The 17,463-nt window shown below is 42.5% G+C and overlaps 1 protein-coding gene across 4 annotated transcripts in view; it reads right to left on the bottom strand.

Moving 5' to 3' along the window:
* abr (ABR activator of RhoGEF and GTPase) overlaps window positions 1-17,463 on the bottom strand; it is a 124,830-nt gene that overhangs the window by 15,605 nt on the left and 91,762 nt on the right. The window lies entirely within an intron of this gene.

Raw genomic sequence — 17,463 nt, 5'->3', positions numbered from 1 at the left:
TGGGCTCCCGTTGTCGCTGAGCAGCCCTGCTTCTCCAGATGTTGATGGACACACCTCCAAAGGGGGGGGGGGGCAATAAACTGTCAATGAGAAATGAGAAGCAGAGGAGAGAGAGGGAGAGTGAAAGAGGGAGAGATGGAGGGGCTGTACTGTTTTGTTCAGTGCTTTGACCCCTTGTCAACCTTTCCCAGAGCCGGTCAGCACACTCAGGAAGTGGGAAAAGAGAGGAATGTAATAAAGAGAGAGAGATGAGAACGTGTGAAACTTTGAAGTGACCAGGTAATGAATGCTTAAAATTTGAGGATAAAAGGTCTAAGACAGCAGAAAACTCAGTAGAAATCCAGGCTTTAAAAGCTTCTCCATTGTCATTTTATCTCAAAATAAGTGCCGTATTTTTCCTTCTCTTTCCACCCTATTCCTCCTCCTCCTCCTCTCTGTGCCTTTATTGTGCCGTTCTGTGCAGACGACTTCTCCTCACCAAGCTCTTCCAGTTCTCTGGTTTCTAGATGCACGCAGAGTGAATCCCCATCTTTATTCAACAGGACAGCTGGAGCTGGCTGCTCTTAAAAGGCGTATTCCGCTGTATAATGGATCGATCGGGGCAGGGGATTGTGTGTACGCCTGTCAAACTCCATCTCTATCCGCCGTGTCCCATCCCATTTGAATTCAAGGGGGAAAAATGTTCCGCTGCGGAAAGGTTACAGATGCGAGGCTGCATTTTAAACCATTTTAAACCAGACCAGTAAGACAGACTGTCTGCTGGGCTGAATGGTATTTGTGATTCAAAGTCTGTGTCTACTGGTAGGTAGACTGATGCCTGCTGATAGTACAGTGATTCAAAAGGGATCCAGATAAGAAACTAGAACCATGTTACACAATGTCTTTGATCCCACAGAAATAGAGGGACACAGCTGTGTTTACTATGATGACAAGGGAGATGCATAAATATGTGCTCTGAAATAGTGTTTTTCTGCAAAATATCCTTCTCTGCTAAATGTGTAACATCAAGGACTGAACCAGAGACATTTTAGAGAAAGAAGCAGATTTAATCAAAAGAGAAAACAGTTTTCAATCCTAAAGTCACTGAAGTTAATTATTATTGCTATTCTAGATGAGCATTTAATGATTTGTCTGTTCTACGTTCACTCTAAAACAGCAGGAGGATAGATTCAGTAGTTACTTTTAAGTCCACATAGGCTTTGAAGACACCATAACAAACCAAACAGAGTCATCATGTCATCACAGGGCGCCTCAGACAGACACGAGACAGTATCATACCATATTGTAAAAACATGTGGGTTAGTGTGTGTTCTGTGGTGAAGATAATACGGTGAAGGGGGGACCTCAGCCAACCCTCACCAGATAGTATTTTTAACTCCCAAGGGTTCGTTAATTGTAACTATGAGACATACACACTCCATGCGTCACCTCTCGGAAAGAATGTCTGGGAAAAGCATGTTTAGGAATTAGGAGGAATAAAACCCACGAGGAGACAGAAGATATGTTTGGTCAAGATGTGACCGAAGGGAAACGCAAAAATAGAGGGCTATATCTTAACTGTGTCTATGTTAACTGTTACATCTGTGTATAAGACATTTTGTTACCTCATCATGCAACAAAGAGACTATCAGAAGCTGGAAAAAATATATAATCATCAAGTGTCCAAACTGGGCACCTGATGATTAAACTGGAAGCGCCAGAGTAGAGACATGTGAAGACTATATTGTTTGAAAGGGATACTCCAACAATTTAATAGCTTATGGTGGCAACATTTAATGTTGCTGTGTAACTGACATAACCAAGTGTGTTCGCTGACTTGATCCGCAATCGCGACATTGATCATTTAGGTCAACCGGGTAAGACACAGAACACAGTTACTCTTTAGAATACAGCAGCAGCTTGCAGGTGTCCAAACTACAGGGTTCAAAGAGAGTCCAACACTTCACAACACATCACATCAGGAAAATCATGGAGAGAACACACATGCACGTATGCACTTCCCCAAGCGGAATAACACATACTGTACATGCGTATATCCAGTACTGTTAGCTCATGCACTATTTATGCCATTACTACATACTGTACTGCAGACATGTTAACCTAGAATACTGTGGGCTTACACTAAATCCACACACATTTAAAACAGACCGCCACAGTTCCCCAAAACCCAAATTTACGCCATACGTGATATTTAAATGCAAAATAATAACAGGATAGCAATGTGCCAGCATAATATTTATCTGAATCTTGTTGGAGGCAAACTATTTCAGCTCCCTGGTTTAGTTGGTTGGGTGGGTTTCTGCTGTGCGTAGGAAGGGTGGAAAAATAGGCCCTTATTTTCCTAAAAGGTCCTCACATAGATAAAAATGTACTGTGGAGATAAATTAAGCGTACAAGAGGATGAACTGTGTGGGGCCTTGAGCTTGGGAGAGAAAAGAAGAGGAGGGAGTGAAACATGAAACAAAAGAAAAAACTAAAAGTAGAAATCCCTGGGATGTTTCTTGGTGCTGAATACTCATTGTTGTAGTGTTAGTGTGGCTTCGGCGATCACCTGACAGTGTGGCTGTGCCAAGGACAACCACAATAGAATCTAATCCCTATTGCGTTGTTGGTCAGAATAATGGACTTTTGAAAGTGTAGAGGATTTTCATTTCAACAATTAAGACTAAAAACATTTGACTATAACATGAAAAGGTGAGGGAGCAGATGGTTTAGCCCTGAGTGCCTATGCTCTGACATCAGGGCCAGTCCTGGCTCTTAATTATACATGTGCTGGGTGGCACAGCCCCTCGTAAAGCCGCTCCATATGACCAGACAAGAGGGGGGAAGGGAGTGTTGAACTAGGTCCTGTATTCCACTCCAAACGGCAAACGGCTGCTCCCTGACAAGCACTGTGATTCTGTTGAGTCTGCGATTCTCTCTCCTCCACTCCGGCAGGCTTCCGCACTGCTCTGCCAATCACAGAGGCCTTCAAGAGCCGCAGATAGATTAATGATCAATTTAATGGCTACTGTGCTCCGACATGAATATGGAGCAGCTCTGAATCCGTGCCTGGCTAATGTGCATGGGATGGTCCTGATACTGCAGTCAGTCTGGTGTTTGAACATGTAACAAGCCCTGTGACAGTACGGCAGGCATCTCAGGAACATTGTACAGCTACTGAAAACATCTGCCTGTAAATGTTTTGTAGTTGGCCTTCGCTGTTCTCCCCCCTTTGTATGAAATAAACCTTGTGTGTGAGTGTGACGCTAAGCGGCCCACAATGATTTCTTTTCATGTTTCTAACAAAATTCAGCCACAAATTCTATCCCGAGTCAAAGCTGGAATATTTGACACAAACAACATCTTCAGATTTTTGAATAGGAAGCTTCTCAGTGCCTCTCATCACAGCAGGAAGATCCTGGGCTCAAATCCACTGCCCAGCCGGGGTCCTTCTGTGTTTGCATGTTCTGTGTTACCCTGCCCTGCCTGACCTGTAGAACATGTATGGATGTAGTATATTAAATTATTAGTAGATGAGTAAGGGAGGGCTTGTGGGGAGTATGTGAGGGAGGTGGGTGAAGGGGGCAAGAATGAGAGCATAGGGGTAAGATAAAGATGGGGGCTTCATGGAAAGGGAAGTCTCTGGTCAACTCTGTATTTTACTTTTGTATTTTTATTTAATTTTTTTCTTATCCTTTTTTATTTTTTGTATTTAGATAGTTATCTATAATAATATAATAATAATCCTTATTTGTAGAGCACTTTTCAAAAACAAGTTACAAAGTGCTTTAACAAGTGTAAAGAATAATACAAAAAAAAAAAAAAAACAAGATAAGATGAAAATTAATATAAAATTAGTAAAATACAATAAAATAAAAGGGATAAAATAAAGTCAAATAAGATCGGGAAAGGCTCTCCTATAAAAGTATGTTTTAAGAAGGGACTTAAAAGAGTTCACTGACTCAGCCGACCTGATTTCCTCGGGCAGGCTGTTCCAGAGCCTCGGGGCCCTGACAGCAAACGCTCTGTCCCCTTTAGTTTTCAGTCGAGACTCTGGAACAGACAGCAGACCTCTGCCCGAGGATCTCAAGGTACGTACTGGTGTGTATCTATTCACTATTTGTTTACCATTCTATTTAGATATCACTTCTTTGCCTGGTCCTTTATTCAATTCTCTAATGACTACAATGCAGAGTTATAAAACTATGATGAATGAATGATGAATGAGTAGTACAAGTGTAATATACAGTATGTGGAGTGCAAGTGCTCAATAAAAAAAAAAGATGTTTAAAACAACAACAACAACAAAATGTTAAAAGGAATATCTTGACACTTTGGGAAATATGCGTATTATGGGAAAAGCAGTTTCAGCACGTAACTCCTCATAAAAAAGCACAACTTGTCATTAAAATTTTGACAAAGCCAGGCTAGCAGTTTCTCTTGGTTTACAGTCTTTATGCTAAGCTAAGCTAATCAACTCCTAGCTCCATAATTAAAGCAAGGACATGTGAGTGGTACTGATCTAACTCTAACATCGAACTATTCCTTTAATACAAAACATTTGGGAGGTTTTGTTGATAATTTCCACAGCCAGAAAAATTGGTTTAAACTCCACAGTTTATGGTCCATTTTTTAACATTTAATCTTCTTTGATAGCATTTTTTAAGGAGGGCCAGCCAATCGTTTGCATTTTTATCAAAGCAGCTATGGTCTCCGCCAAAATACAGAGAGACTCTTAACGGCTACTCTGTATTTTGTCTGTCATGGTGAACACACAGGGGTTTTCACAACCTACCTGCACAAACAGGATTCACAGTAACCTTCTGTTCATGTGGGTTTTGAACTGCAGCACTGACTCATGCAACAAAATCTAATTCATCTAACGTTCCTGGCCTCAGCCCTGTAACGTTTCCTGTGAAGCAGCTAGCGGAGGAGCAAAGGTGATCATTTGGGACTTGGGTATTGAAAAATGATGAACTTTTTTTTTTTGACTTTCTCATCAGGAATGACAAAGTGCTCACAACGGGTGTCTCTCTGAGGCCTGTGATTGGCTGACCTGACAGGCTGGGTGACATCAACAGCCGCAAGCCGTGTTGTGAGCGGATAATTCACTCAGATTTAATTTGAACAGTCTCTATAAGTATGTTTACAGGATGACCCACTCCAGCCCTTTGATCTTTCCTGCTGCCTTCACTGGAGCTTAGGCAAGAGGAAAGGCAATAGGAGGGGTGTGTTTGTGTGTGAGGGGGGCATTCGAGGGAGGGCCCTTCAGGGTACAGTGGGAGTGCTAAAATGGGAGTGCAGAGGCAGGAGGGGTTTGGCAGGGTGGGAAATCACAGCCTTAGGGTGCTCTGCAGCTTATTCCTGCTTCTCTTTCATCTGAGCCGTTGGGGGGCATCTTCCTCAGATTAACCGCTCCATCACTTATTAAGCACTTTGGAACAAAAGTAGTGATGGAGAGCGAGGAGGGAAGAAAAGAGAAGGAGCTAGGAGAAGGTTTCATTAGCATGTAGCTCGTGTCTGTGGTGCCTTGTTGGGTGTGGTCGGGATGAGGAGAGGAGAATGTGGTGTGTGTCCTCTAAGAGACAGAGAGTGGGTGGAAAAACAAAGCATTCAGGAAAAGATATGAAAAGACCCAGCTATTTAAAGCTGTCAAATATACTACCAGGTAAATCTAGCCACAAATCAGCACATACCCCTTTAATAACTGGTGCTCCCTTCCCTACAGAGCTTTTTCAGTCTGATCAGTGAATTTGAAAGCAAGTAAAGGACAGAGAGAACCGGAAAGATAAACTGAGCTAGAGGACATGAAACAAGGTTGACAAGCAAAGTGATGCAAGAGCAAATGGTGTGGCAGTAACACTGCAGGTTCTGCATATATAAAAAAAAACTCCATTCAAACAATGAGGTCACACTCTGTATACATGCTGTTCTTCACATTTCCATGTTGTGATCCATGTACTTCCACCTAATTTGTTGTTGCTGCTAATTGTTAGGTTTATTGCTCCCCTCTAGAGTTATCCTCATTTCTATTGTCATTATTCTTCATTATGATTTGATCATCACTTAAGTCACTCAGACGTGTTCCCACAGAGGAGAGAACAACCCAGCTGACGCTGTGTACCAGCAAATGTCTCTTTCCTTGGCTCAAAGTGTATTTGTTCACCAAACAACAGAAATCTTTTCAGTCAAACAGCAAACAACAGAACCTCTTTAGTGGTAAGTAATTACAGCTGAACAACACAGTGCACTCTCTTTAATTACAACTGATCCGCCCATCCCTGGCAAACATTATAGCATCCAATCTGAGCCCAGCTAAAACTTGAGTTTGCTTTAAATAAACACTCATGACTCAAAATATAGTTAGAGCTGCACAAAGCAAATTTGCATGTTTGAAACCCCAAGTGGTGGTGGAATATAACTTTTTGGTGTTTTTCGCAAGTTTAGACTCCGTTACTCACGAAGTCCCATAAAATCAAGAAACCACATAATCCTGAGTGTCTACTTTTTCCTTAGCTGCAAGGAGGAAATAGTGATAAGAAATCTTTCCGCAGCAGGTTTAGCCATCCTCGCTGTGCCCACTCGCTTGCTGTATTTTGCTTCAGATGTGTTAATACGTGTGTGCACAGACAAGATTTCCAGTTGTAAATATGTGTAAATAGGGCAAAGCTAAGAAGTCGGTCACATGTTCTTCTGTTTCAGCAAAAATTTCCAACTGGAGAGGGGTGTGATTTCTTTATACCATCCTGTCCTTTGGTGCGATGTGGATGTGAACCCATTTTGCTGAAGTGGTGATGTTCTTGTTGTGCCCTCTGCCTGACTGAGACAAGGCTGTGTTACATCTGAACGGCATGACCCAGTTCCAGTGAAGAAGAGAGTGCAGTCTCACAGGGCGACGATGCGGCTGACCTGCTTGAATAATTCACTCTAAAGTGTAAACCCACGGCTGACTAGACACAGCCACCCGGAAGATTACAAGAGCAGTGAGGAGGGAGGTCGGACTAACAGAAAGGAAGGGGTGGCAGGGTGATCTCAAATGACACGAAATGAGATGAGAAAGTATTATGTAACTGGAGGTCACTATAAAAAGCGCTGAAACAATTTGACTTCCCTACATGTCAGGGAAGGAGGCAGATAAAAAAAAAGTTGAGAGTTAAACCAACCAACTCAGTGCTTTCAACAGTTTTTAAAAGCTTTTGAAAGTGTGTCCATGACATAAGACGTCGAGTCATGATGAAAAGCAGATGAGGCTTGACGATTAACAGGCAGCAGACCGGCCAGCTCATGCTGTCTTCACCTTGTCACGACCAAACAAAACACCCCAAACGTTAACTGGAGTCTCTGTTGTCACTGTGAAGTTGCAGAAGCTGACCAGGAAACGGTCCAGCACATAACCCCACCTAAAAACACTTAAGTAGTGCTAGTAGGCAGATTTTGTTACGTTTGGACAGAGCCAGGCTAGCCACTCCCCCCCTGTTTGCAGTATTCATGCCAAGCTAAGCTAAGTGGCTGCAGCTTTTTATTCAGTATACAGACATGAGAGTAATATCAATCTTCCCATCTAACTCCCGGCAAGAATGTGAGTGAGAGTATTTTTAAGCAGAGCTGTAATGAAAACTAAATAATGCATGGTGTACAATTTCTCAAAATTAGCATGTCCATCATCAAAAAAACAAGGTTTTGCAAGCTCTGACATTTTCTTTTTCACCAAACTGGGTCAGCTGTCAATTATTTCACAGCGGCATCCTCACCCCCCCCCCCCTTAAGGAGTAAAAAAAAAGAAAAGAAAAAAAAGTGTAGTGTCAAAACCTCATTAGCAGGTGAAGTAGCCATCAACTTGAAAGTGATAAATCAATTAGTCAATCAATGGAAACTCCTTCAGCTTCAGTTCCTAACAATCACCATGATGATTGGGTGGGAATGATGATCCATCTCTGTTTAACAGTGTTAGCAGGGCTGCACAGAAAACCACTTCAGCCTTATTAGGAGGAGCTAAATGCTTTCGCTCTGATGTACCACACCACTCTCTGTCACCAAGTCTTCTTCTTCGATCCTCCATCCTTCTTCCCTGTTCCCTTCCAATTCACAGACAAAGACGACGGATTAGAAACCAAGCAAGAGTGTTTTCCGCTATTGATCAATACCAAGCAGCCAGCGGCAAGATTAGTGAGCCTGGATCACGGTGGCTTCTGTCTAACCAGAGCTGACCTCTCTCCTTCACACTGGCCGAGTGAGACATCATCAGGTTACTAGAGGGAAAGGAGACGACACAAGCGGGCAGAGATGCAATCAACCCAAACAACTCCTCTGCAGTTCTTGGAACACACACATAGAGCACAGATCCCTCTCCCAGCTATTATACAACAAACATTACATAATTCAAACAATTTGTGACTGTGAAATAGACTTTTAAGGTGCCCTCCCTCATAAACACCCACTCAGCTCTTTGAAAGCGGGACCAGCTGGGGGAACAGGTACACACCCCCGCCAGATCAACACATTTTATGTTTCTGCCGAGGACGTTAAAAAAAATAAATAAAACATTGCTCAGATGAATACAGCACGACACGCTGGTTATGCAACAGGCTGCTTCCAGCAAGGCAATGCACAGAGAGCACTCATCATATGAGAAACACCAAGAGCTGGAGAGAACAGTGTTGTTCTCCAAGGTTATTTGAACTGGTACATTTCAGTGGCTAATTTCAAACTGTGCCTTATTCAAGTTTTGTATAATAACATACGCAAACCTATACGTGAGTACAAAAATTACTGAAGGACATTTTGATCACTATGCCTCACTGGATGTTGTGTTTCTTTAAGTTTAAAAGGGCAGACCCTTACACTTAAACATGTCTTCTCCATAAAGGTTTGACATTCCTTTAATATGTGGAAAAACGCAGAAGATCAAGTTGAAATGCTTTGATCCCCGACATGCTACATGTGGCATAAGTCTACTCTGTGGCACCAGAACTGGATTTGGTGGGGCCATAAACACTAGATAACCAATGACCTCATCTTTTACATAGCTGACAAGTTCAAAACATCTGCACAAGGAGTCTGGAGAGACTTTAGAAACATTTCCTCCGCATGAAAACAATTACTTCATCATTAGCATAATTTGTTGTGGCCAAAGGGCCCCAATGCTGAGGTCCCAGGTCAGAAATTCAATAAGCCAATAAAAATAATCCACCATTTAACCATTTTCATTAACTGATTACGTTATATTAACTCATCACAGCGTATGCATAACTATCCAGTGAGGAATGTTTTGATTCATCAGTAAAGATAAACACCTGTCAGGGTAGCCAGCTGTCAGTCTGACTGCACATTTGTAAACCAATACTGGAATGAAGGCAAACTGTGAAAACATGAATACCACAAAACCTGATTTAATAAAGCCTTAGTTTTGGACTTGTGGGAGGGGTTTCTGATATTTACTGAAAAAAATGAAGCAAATATAGATAAGGAGCTCGCTGGTGTACTAATCACACAGGCATTAGTACACCAGCGAGCTCAGAGTTCATGCGCACAGTCCGAACAGGAAATGGGCAGTTTCCCTCCCTTGCCCTGGGACAGGAAGTCATAAAGCAGGATCAAACGCCTGGCACAACTCACAGACATGCCATATGAACAGCATTTTGTCATGGGAAGTCATTGACTCAACAACAACTCAAAGCCATTGCGTTGAAAGTAGCTGGGGGTTTTGCAGAGCATAGATTCTGTACATGAAGCTAAAATTGATTAATTCTCATTTAGAAGTCCATCTCCATATTATACTACCTGACTGCCCAGTTTTTTGTGCATTTACATTAAACATGGGACAGGCCTTGCACCACTCTGATAACTGGAGTGGAAGGAATATGGAAAGGTCATCAGGACTTGCTGAAATATGGAGAGGGAAAACAAGCATGAAAGCATGTAGGTTCGAGCCATGACCTGAAATTACTTACCCAAACTAGTTTAGCATTTAACCAGTAATCACTCAAAATGAATTGCTTTTGGCAAGGGAAATCACTGAGCTTACACAAACTAAAACCTCACCTACAGTATTAATCAGCTATCATGCACTTACTGGATGTTGCTGTTCATTTACTTCTGACCCACTGTACCGCTATGTTTAGATATAAATCTGGACCACATCTCTGCCACTGTACATCAGCTTGTGCTTACATTATGTTTAAAAGGTCAGACTAGATAAGGCTACAGGCTGAAAGCACTATTTTAGGGACGTTGCATTCACTTTAAATATCCCTACAAGCCTGGGAAGAATCCTATTAAGTATATTTCCCTCAGCCAGCAGTTTTCATATCCACTCATTTTTCTCTCAGTCTAGCAGGCTAATTCAGTGTGTGTGTTTGTGGTTGGGGGCTTTCTCTCTGGACTCACCCATGAGCACAGTTAGATCACAACGGGAGGCGAGCAGATGCCTCTGCAACACTCTAACATGCAAAAAAATGCATGGAGCAACCCAAAAATAACAACTGCAGTACCTCAAGCTAAAATAATTCAAAATTATAAATCTTTACTAACTTGCAACGGGCAGAAGCACTGTATACCTTTGCGAGTGTGAGAGCTGCCGGGGCTTTAGGGGCCAGAGCAAATAAAGACAGATCTGACAGCTTACTGAGGCGTACACACACAGATATATAGGTACTTCAACAAAGACTGTGGGGCTCAAGGATGAGGAGCACTTTAGGAATGAGTACACAGACACACATAGATCCTGGTAGCTCTTGGAAGGGGGTAAGGCTCATCTTTCAAAAATTACTGAAATTTAAACAGGGATGTAAAATAAATGAACAGTATGATGAACAATACAATACAGACAATAACATAACCTCATATGACCATGATCGTCAAACCATTTGCAGTTTTCCCTGCTGTTTCTCCCATCTTGTACGAACGTAATTAGATATGAACCACTTCTGCTGATACAAACTGTTGTCATTGGATCATGGATGTTTTACAAAGCTTCTCCTGTGGTTGTGGAACGGAAAACCGGAATGTCAGTAATCCCTCTGAAAACCTATACTACGGGACAGATTCTGATGGACGCTTCTGGGGAAAACGTTTAGAGTGAAATGCTACACAGAAGACAGGATGTAGGAGGGAAGTATGGTATGATCACCCGGCAACACAAGTACCCATCAGTCCTTCTCAAAGTGTTTGACCAAGATACTGAAATGATACCGCTTGATATCTGACCCTGACCTTCCAGTTTCTACAAAGACAAACGACCATGCTAAAATGTGTTTAGACAGATCCTAAAACATACTTTGGATCAAAGCCACACTTCATAATAAAACAAGGAAGCACACTGCCAATGATAGAAATTCCGTGTATTCCACCATATCTCCAATTGCAAGATGAAACCAAACCTCATTCAAGCCCCACTGCCGATCAACCATCCTGCATAATGAGGTGCAGAACCACAGTGGGCACATACTTGCTCAGTCTCCCCAGCTATGGCCATGTGGAAATCATCGAAGTTCCTGCACAACCATCACATCTAAACAAAAAGCTGAGGAGAGCATTTTACCAAAGTGGCATTTGAGTAAACGCTACGGCTTCATAACCCGATTACCAGCTTCCCCTGGGGTAGTGTGGGTTTCAAAACAACAGCAGCCAGGGCAAACATCAGCTACAGATGGATAGCCCTCACATCTTACTGCTGTAGGAACAGCTCTGGTCCCCCGACCGGCCACTTGAAAGCCAGAATGGGGTCTCCATGCTGGGACACAGTGTGTTGCTGAGGCCCATTTACTTTAATATGTGCCGGAACGCTGCCAACAACAGCAAGGGGAAAAGGGAGAGGGAGAAAGCATTCTGGTCTCACTGGGTTTCTGGGGATAAAAAGGCCCGAGTCGCATCTGGTGGTAAGAGACTTGGTTCTGGCAGTGATGTGAAATCTGATTAAGAAAGAAAGGGAGGCCTCAGACATTGCGGGTTGTCTCTGCAGAGCTGTCCCACGGTCAACCAAGGACGAAGGTGGAACGTGTGGAGGAGAGAGGGGAGGAAGCAGAAAGTCACTATGCCCAGCCAAGAAATAGACACATAACCGCCCATAAAAACACAGATTGCCATTTTTACACTTTTGTTTGTTCAAATCAAACACACAAGTCCGATACTACTTTAGATTATGTATTCTATGAATTCAATATCATAAAGAACTAAATACCATCTCCAGGCAGACACACAAGGCACTCATCCATTGACCACACAGGGATTTCACCAACCCACTGCTGAGGTGAGCCCTAGACAATCCATGGGTTGAGCCTCGCAGTGCGCTGGCAGACAGAGCCAAGCATGAAATGAGCTTTGCCCCTCAGAGAGACAGATTGGGACTGTGATGAGAAGGGATGAGGTGAATCTCTTCCCCCAGTGTCATCTGTTGTCTATAAATCCACAGCTTGAGAGCAGCCAGGGAATGTGTGAATGGTGAAGTTTCTGCCCTGGACCAAGGAAATAAAACCCTGAATCAAATTTGGAATGTCCCAGGACGCAAAGTTGTTGTTACAGAGAGACCTCCAAGGAGGGAACTCTGGGTTTAATCAAATGAAAAAATATATTTTGTCACCATTTCTTGGTCTGCTAGCAGTAATCCCCTACCATCCAAACTGGATATGTTGTTTTTAAACACAGCAGATGACAAAGAGAGTGGGATGTAGGGGACAAAAAGTCTACTTGTAATTATTAATGACTGCTCCTTGTTTGACTCTGTCCTTGTCTCCAACTCTAGATCATCAGCATTATTCTCATTATGTCTCAGGCTCCAAAGATACTAAGCAGCTGAAACAATAAGTGAGGCACTTGGAAATGTGAATAACTAGCCAAGTTAACTGATCCTAATTGGTCAAAACGGAAAACTCAAGCTCTTATAGCTGGACTGAGAGGCTCTTATCACCTCTCACGGTTTTATCTGAGCACAGAAGTGACGGCCTCTGTGTTCAAATATGACACTCTTTGTATTACCTGACCCTCTTCAGACGGTTTCCAATTATTTCTGAACCCTGACTCTTCCACGAGACAAAAGGGCGGTAGTGAATGCATAGAGATTCATAGTGTCTCTCTGGAGAGCATTTCATTTCTCAGGCTATGATGAGTTCCTTTGTTCTCACTTTAGCTCTCAGTATCATATAATTGGCCACCATCTGGGGCTCTGATTCCTATTGTCCTCCTCCATCTCTTCCTCTTCTGTGTCTCTCTAACTGCGCTCCCCGCATGTGCTGCATATGCATGCTCAGGGAAGGAAATCATACATCTGTTGTCAATCCTTTACACTTCCCTGAAACATTATGTAATGTTATAACGAGGTGCAATTACAAAGCTGGCTTGCCCTTGACAATCTCTGTGGTCCTTTGGAGAGCAGTGTGTTTGGATTATCTGCTGGGATGGCGAGGGACGAAGAGGCAGGGAGATGTGAAGGAGGTCACACAAAGATCCTTTGCCCTTTAAATGGTCTTCTTATATTCTGTTTTTACTCTTTCACAGTGTCCCCAGACATCCAACAGCTACAGCAAAGCTTTTCTGCTTTGCTCTTCCTACACAGTTCACAGTTCACTCTTTATCCTTGGCTTGTATCAAAAGTCTGTCCGACGCCTCTGATTTTTACGGAGTCCAGCAGCTGAGATTTTAACCAGTTCTGGCATCCCTTTAGCCATAACTGGTTAGATTCAGACGCTAGTAAGATTTTGTTCATCACTTTCCAAGCTGAAATGCATAATGTCTTTTAGCCACGCCAACAGGGTGGCTCTATAGAGGGCAATGCAGGTCTGTTGGTTAGTGCACCAACCAGTTTCTCCAAATTGAAATATCTCAACAATTATTTGATGGACTACCACGAAATTCTGTGCAAACATTCATAGTCGAATCCTACGGACTTTGGTGATACCCTGACTTTTCCTCTTGTGTCACCATCAGGTTGGTAGTTTGGGCTTTTTGTGAATGTCTAAACAATTATTGCATGTTTTTTTCATGAAATGCAGTGCAGACATTCATCGCTTCTTCAAGATACATTTGAATAACTTTGGTGTTTTTCAGATTGTATAATACTTTGGCCAGTGAATAAGTGATGACGGGGCAGCAGACTACACAGACTGAAAGTAGAACTGCGAGTCAAATTGCAACCAACTCTTGCTCACAATACAAATGTATCTAGGCTACTTGCTCTACATGATAAACACATTTTCACTTTTGTTTAAGCACATGTTAGACTTTACAACATACATATAGACAACTGTTTACTCGGCCAGGACAGTCCAACACAATGTACTAACATTTGGTTATGCTGCTTTACTCCTTATATTATCTTCTGCCTGACATTATATATATATTATATATTCTGACATTATAACAATACATTTGAATTCATCAGTCTAGAAAATGTGAATCCAAGAAAGAAACAAAAGCATAAAGCTGGACAAATGTTGATTAAATGGGCCTGTTTTGTCTTCACACTCACATGTAAACTAGATTTGGCAGGTGAAGGGGCTTTTCCTATTCTACTCACAGAGAGGAAAATATAGTGGGTATCTGCACGTTTGCACGATCTAAGAATGCTTACAGGAGTGCATGTAGCTATTTAGGGCATGCATATCCCAAGTGGCAGGGAGTGGATGGTTTAAGTGGGAACAAAGGCTTTTTAAGTGAGGGTTGTGACGGGGGAGCTTCTTTGTGGGAAGATGACAGGGAAAGACTAAAAAATCCATCAAAATGCTGCTATCAGCTCCACTGAGCAAGGATCGTCTGATGAGGAAGTCGGCCTAATTGGGAATCATCAATAAAAAAAGCACCATATGCTCAAACACAGAGAATATGAAGGATGAGCCTCATTAAAAACCATAGTGGAAAAAATAAACTGTGAGGAACATAAAGAATAAAATAAGACAGTTTAGGAGGAAAAGAGCAATGTGGACTTGACATTTCTTATTCCCAAGTGAATATCCACACTAAACTCATCAACAACCCCCTCCACCACCAAAACACACACACACACACACACACACACACACACACACCTAGCCAGACAAAGGAGACGCAAGCTAATAAACACCAGGTAATGTAGCAGGCTGAAATTATTGATATAATTTACAATGCATTAGCCCATCACCCATTTGTGTGTGTATGCGAGTGTGGTTTGTCCCCTGGGGGGGGGGGGACGACACACAGCAGAGTCCCATCTGTTAGAGTTGCTGACAGTTGTGTGTGTTTGTGTTTGTGTGTGTCTGTGTATGGTCGCGGGGGGTGTGTAGGGTGGGAACATGACAGATCACAGCCCTCAACAACAGGGGGCAGAAACAAAATTTATATTAATACCTACACACTGAAGCATGAACACACATACATTCACATACACACCCTCATTAAAATCAATGAGCTCCATGTTCAAAACAAATACTACATGAAATACCGCCACCCTGCATGCCCTAGAGGGAAGGCATTTTTTAACAGTAATCACACAGAAAAAAAAACACATCACTTGGGAATCCTGGGCACAGTTTCCATGAAAGGCAAAAGAAAGAAAATAACTAATTTTGTTCCTGTCAGTGTTAATTATGCACCACACTGCAAGAGTTTTATTAAGATGACTAAAAAAAGAAGCTAACTTTGTTGCCAATTTCCTCATCCGCTTACAAATGCTTTTACTTTTATAATGAAATTTTCTTCACCGTTTATACATACTACACATATTACTAAATGCACTCACCAGGTTGTCATGACAGCCTTATGTTGTCATGATGTTTGATCGAGTGCTGCTGAGAAATTAGATCAGAGCTTTAGGCCTGTACTTCCCGCACTGGGTAAGTACCACTGGTCCACACGCTTCACCACCAATTCTCCAGATGGCCAGCCTGCTATTAGCCCAAACAATGGCACTTTCAACAATAAATCCTTCAAATAGCATGTAAATGTCAAACTTTGCATCTAAAGCTTCATGTAGGGGGAAGCGCTTTGGCTCTTGAGTGGGAATGAGAGTGCAGATAGATGCTCAAACTTTACAACCCCTCTGCAGCCGTAGTTTTACAGTAACGCCAGCTAATGCGTGCGTCTCTGTCCAGCTCCTTGGTTTTGGAGAGGGAGCTAAGAGCTGCCAGGAACACAACACTTCATCGCCCCTTTCTCATTTCACTCTCAATGCCCAAATTCTCTGGCTCCCATTATCTCTGGGAAGCCGTTCAAAACTTCCAGGTTACTACTCATTAAGTGCCAGTAACACTGCTGCCCCCCCCCCTCCCCCTCCATACAAACCAATAAAAACAACCTCCCAGCGTCTTGCAGAGGGAGGTGCATGAGTGTTAGGGAGAAAGGGAAGGATGGGGTTGAGAGGTTGAGGTGGTGCCCCTCTGCTGGGGACATTACTGGACATGCTTTATGACTCAATAGGATAACAGGATCATCAGATGTGGCATGACAGGAAACAGGCAGTTGAGGGTCCCCTTTTTTTGCCTATATTTGTTTACAGTTTGGAAAACTGGCACCATAAAAAGTATGATGAATTATCTATCAGCTCCTGTTTGCAACAAACCGATCACTAGATTACTTTGATAATGAAAAAAACTTAAACGTGATGATTCTCAGGCAAGTTCTGTAAGGTCCTTTTTCTATGTCAGATACTGTATATGGATGTTTATTTTTAATGAAACAGTGAAAATGATATCCTCAGGAGGTGTAAATTAGAGTGAATATAAAAATATGTCTAGTATTGTCTGTGTGTTCAGATTTGGCTGACCTGTGACTCCAAGAAGGAGTACTGATTTTGATATAAATTCCGGCAATACGGCACAAAGGGTTTTGAAGTACCGTGAGCTGTGAGTCACAGCCACTGCTGCAGCTCCAACTGCTGATCGCGTTGAGGAGTACTACAGTAACTAACTTCCGGTTGTTTTGAGAACACCGGAATGCACCGCTCCCTTTCACCAAAGTCAATCTAGAGCTTTAAGAAACACCTTACTTACAGCGGAATCCTATTTTCTCTGTCAAACCAGTCCTCCTTAACAGTGCGACAGCTGATAGAGACTAAACAGCTGGTGGGTGTGTGAACGGCAACACATTCTTTCCTCCTGATAAGACTAGAAATAAAAGCCCTAAGAGGTGAGCCCAGGGGAGGCTTGGGGTGCATGAGGGCTGGGTTGCCAGATGAAAGCACTGCTGACGCTGGGCGATACGATGCGTCTGTGCTTCACAAAGCACTGGGGCTGTCAACCTAAACAGTTACATAACTGGTCCTCTGAAGACAAGTACTGCAAGCTACAGCTGGCACATAAGGGTCTGGCAGGGATGATGAGGCAGACCAGGAGATTTTTTGCACTTTCCACTAGTAACAAGTTGAGGATGTGGTGTCCTTTTATAACAAGACAGAACACAATCCTGACACCCAGAAAATTGCAAGGCTTCACTCTTTTTATTATCAGAAAACGATATGGTCTGATCCTGAAGAGTTTGTAATTAAAAAAACATCCATCTCCTCATTGGAGCTTTTAA

This window comes from Micropterus salmoides, unplaced genomic scaffold (genome assembly GCF_014851395.1).
Source record: "Micropterus salmoides isolate LMB-PRFRI ecotype aquatic unplaced genomic scaffold, ASM1485139v1 Ms_hic_scaffold_9, whole genome shotgun sequence".
Lineage (NCBI taxonomy): Eukaryota > Metazoa > Chordata > Actinopteri > Centrarchiformes > Centrarchidae > Micropterus > Micropterus salmoides.
This window is presented reverse-complemented; position numbering and strand designations above follow the sequence as displayed.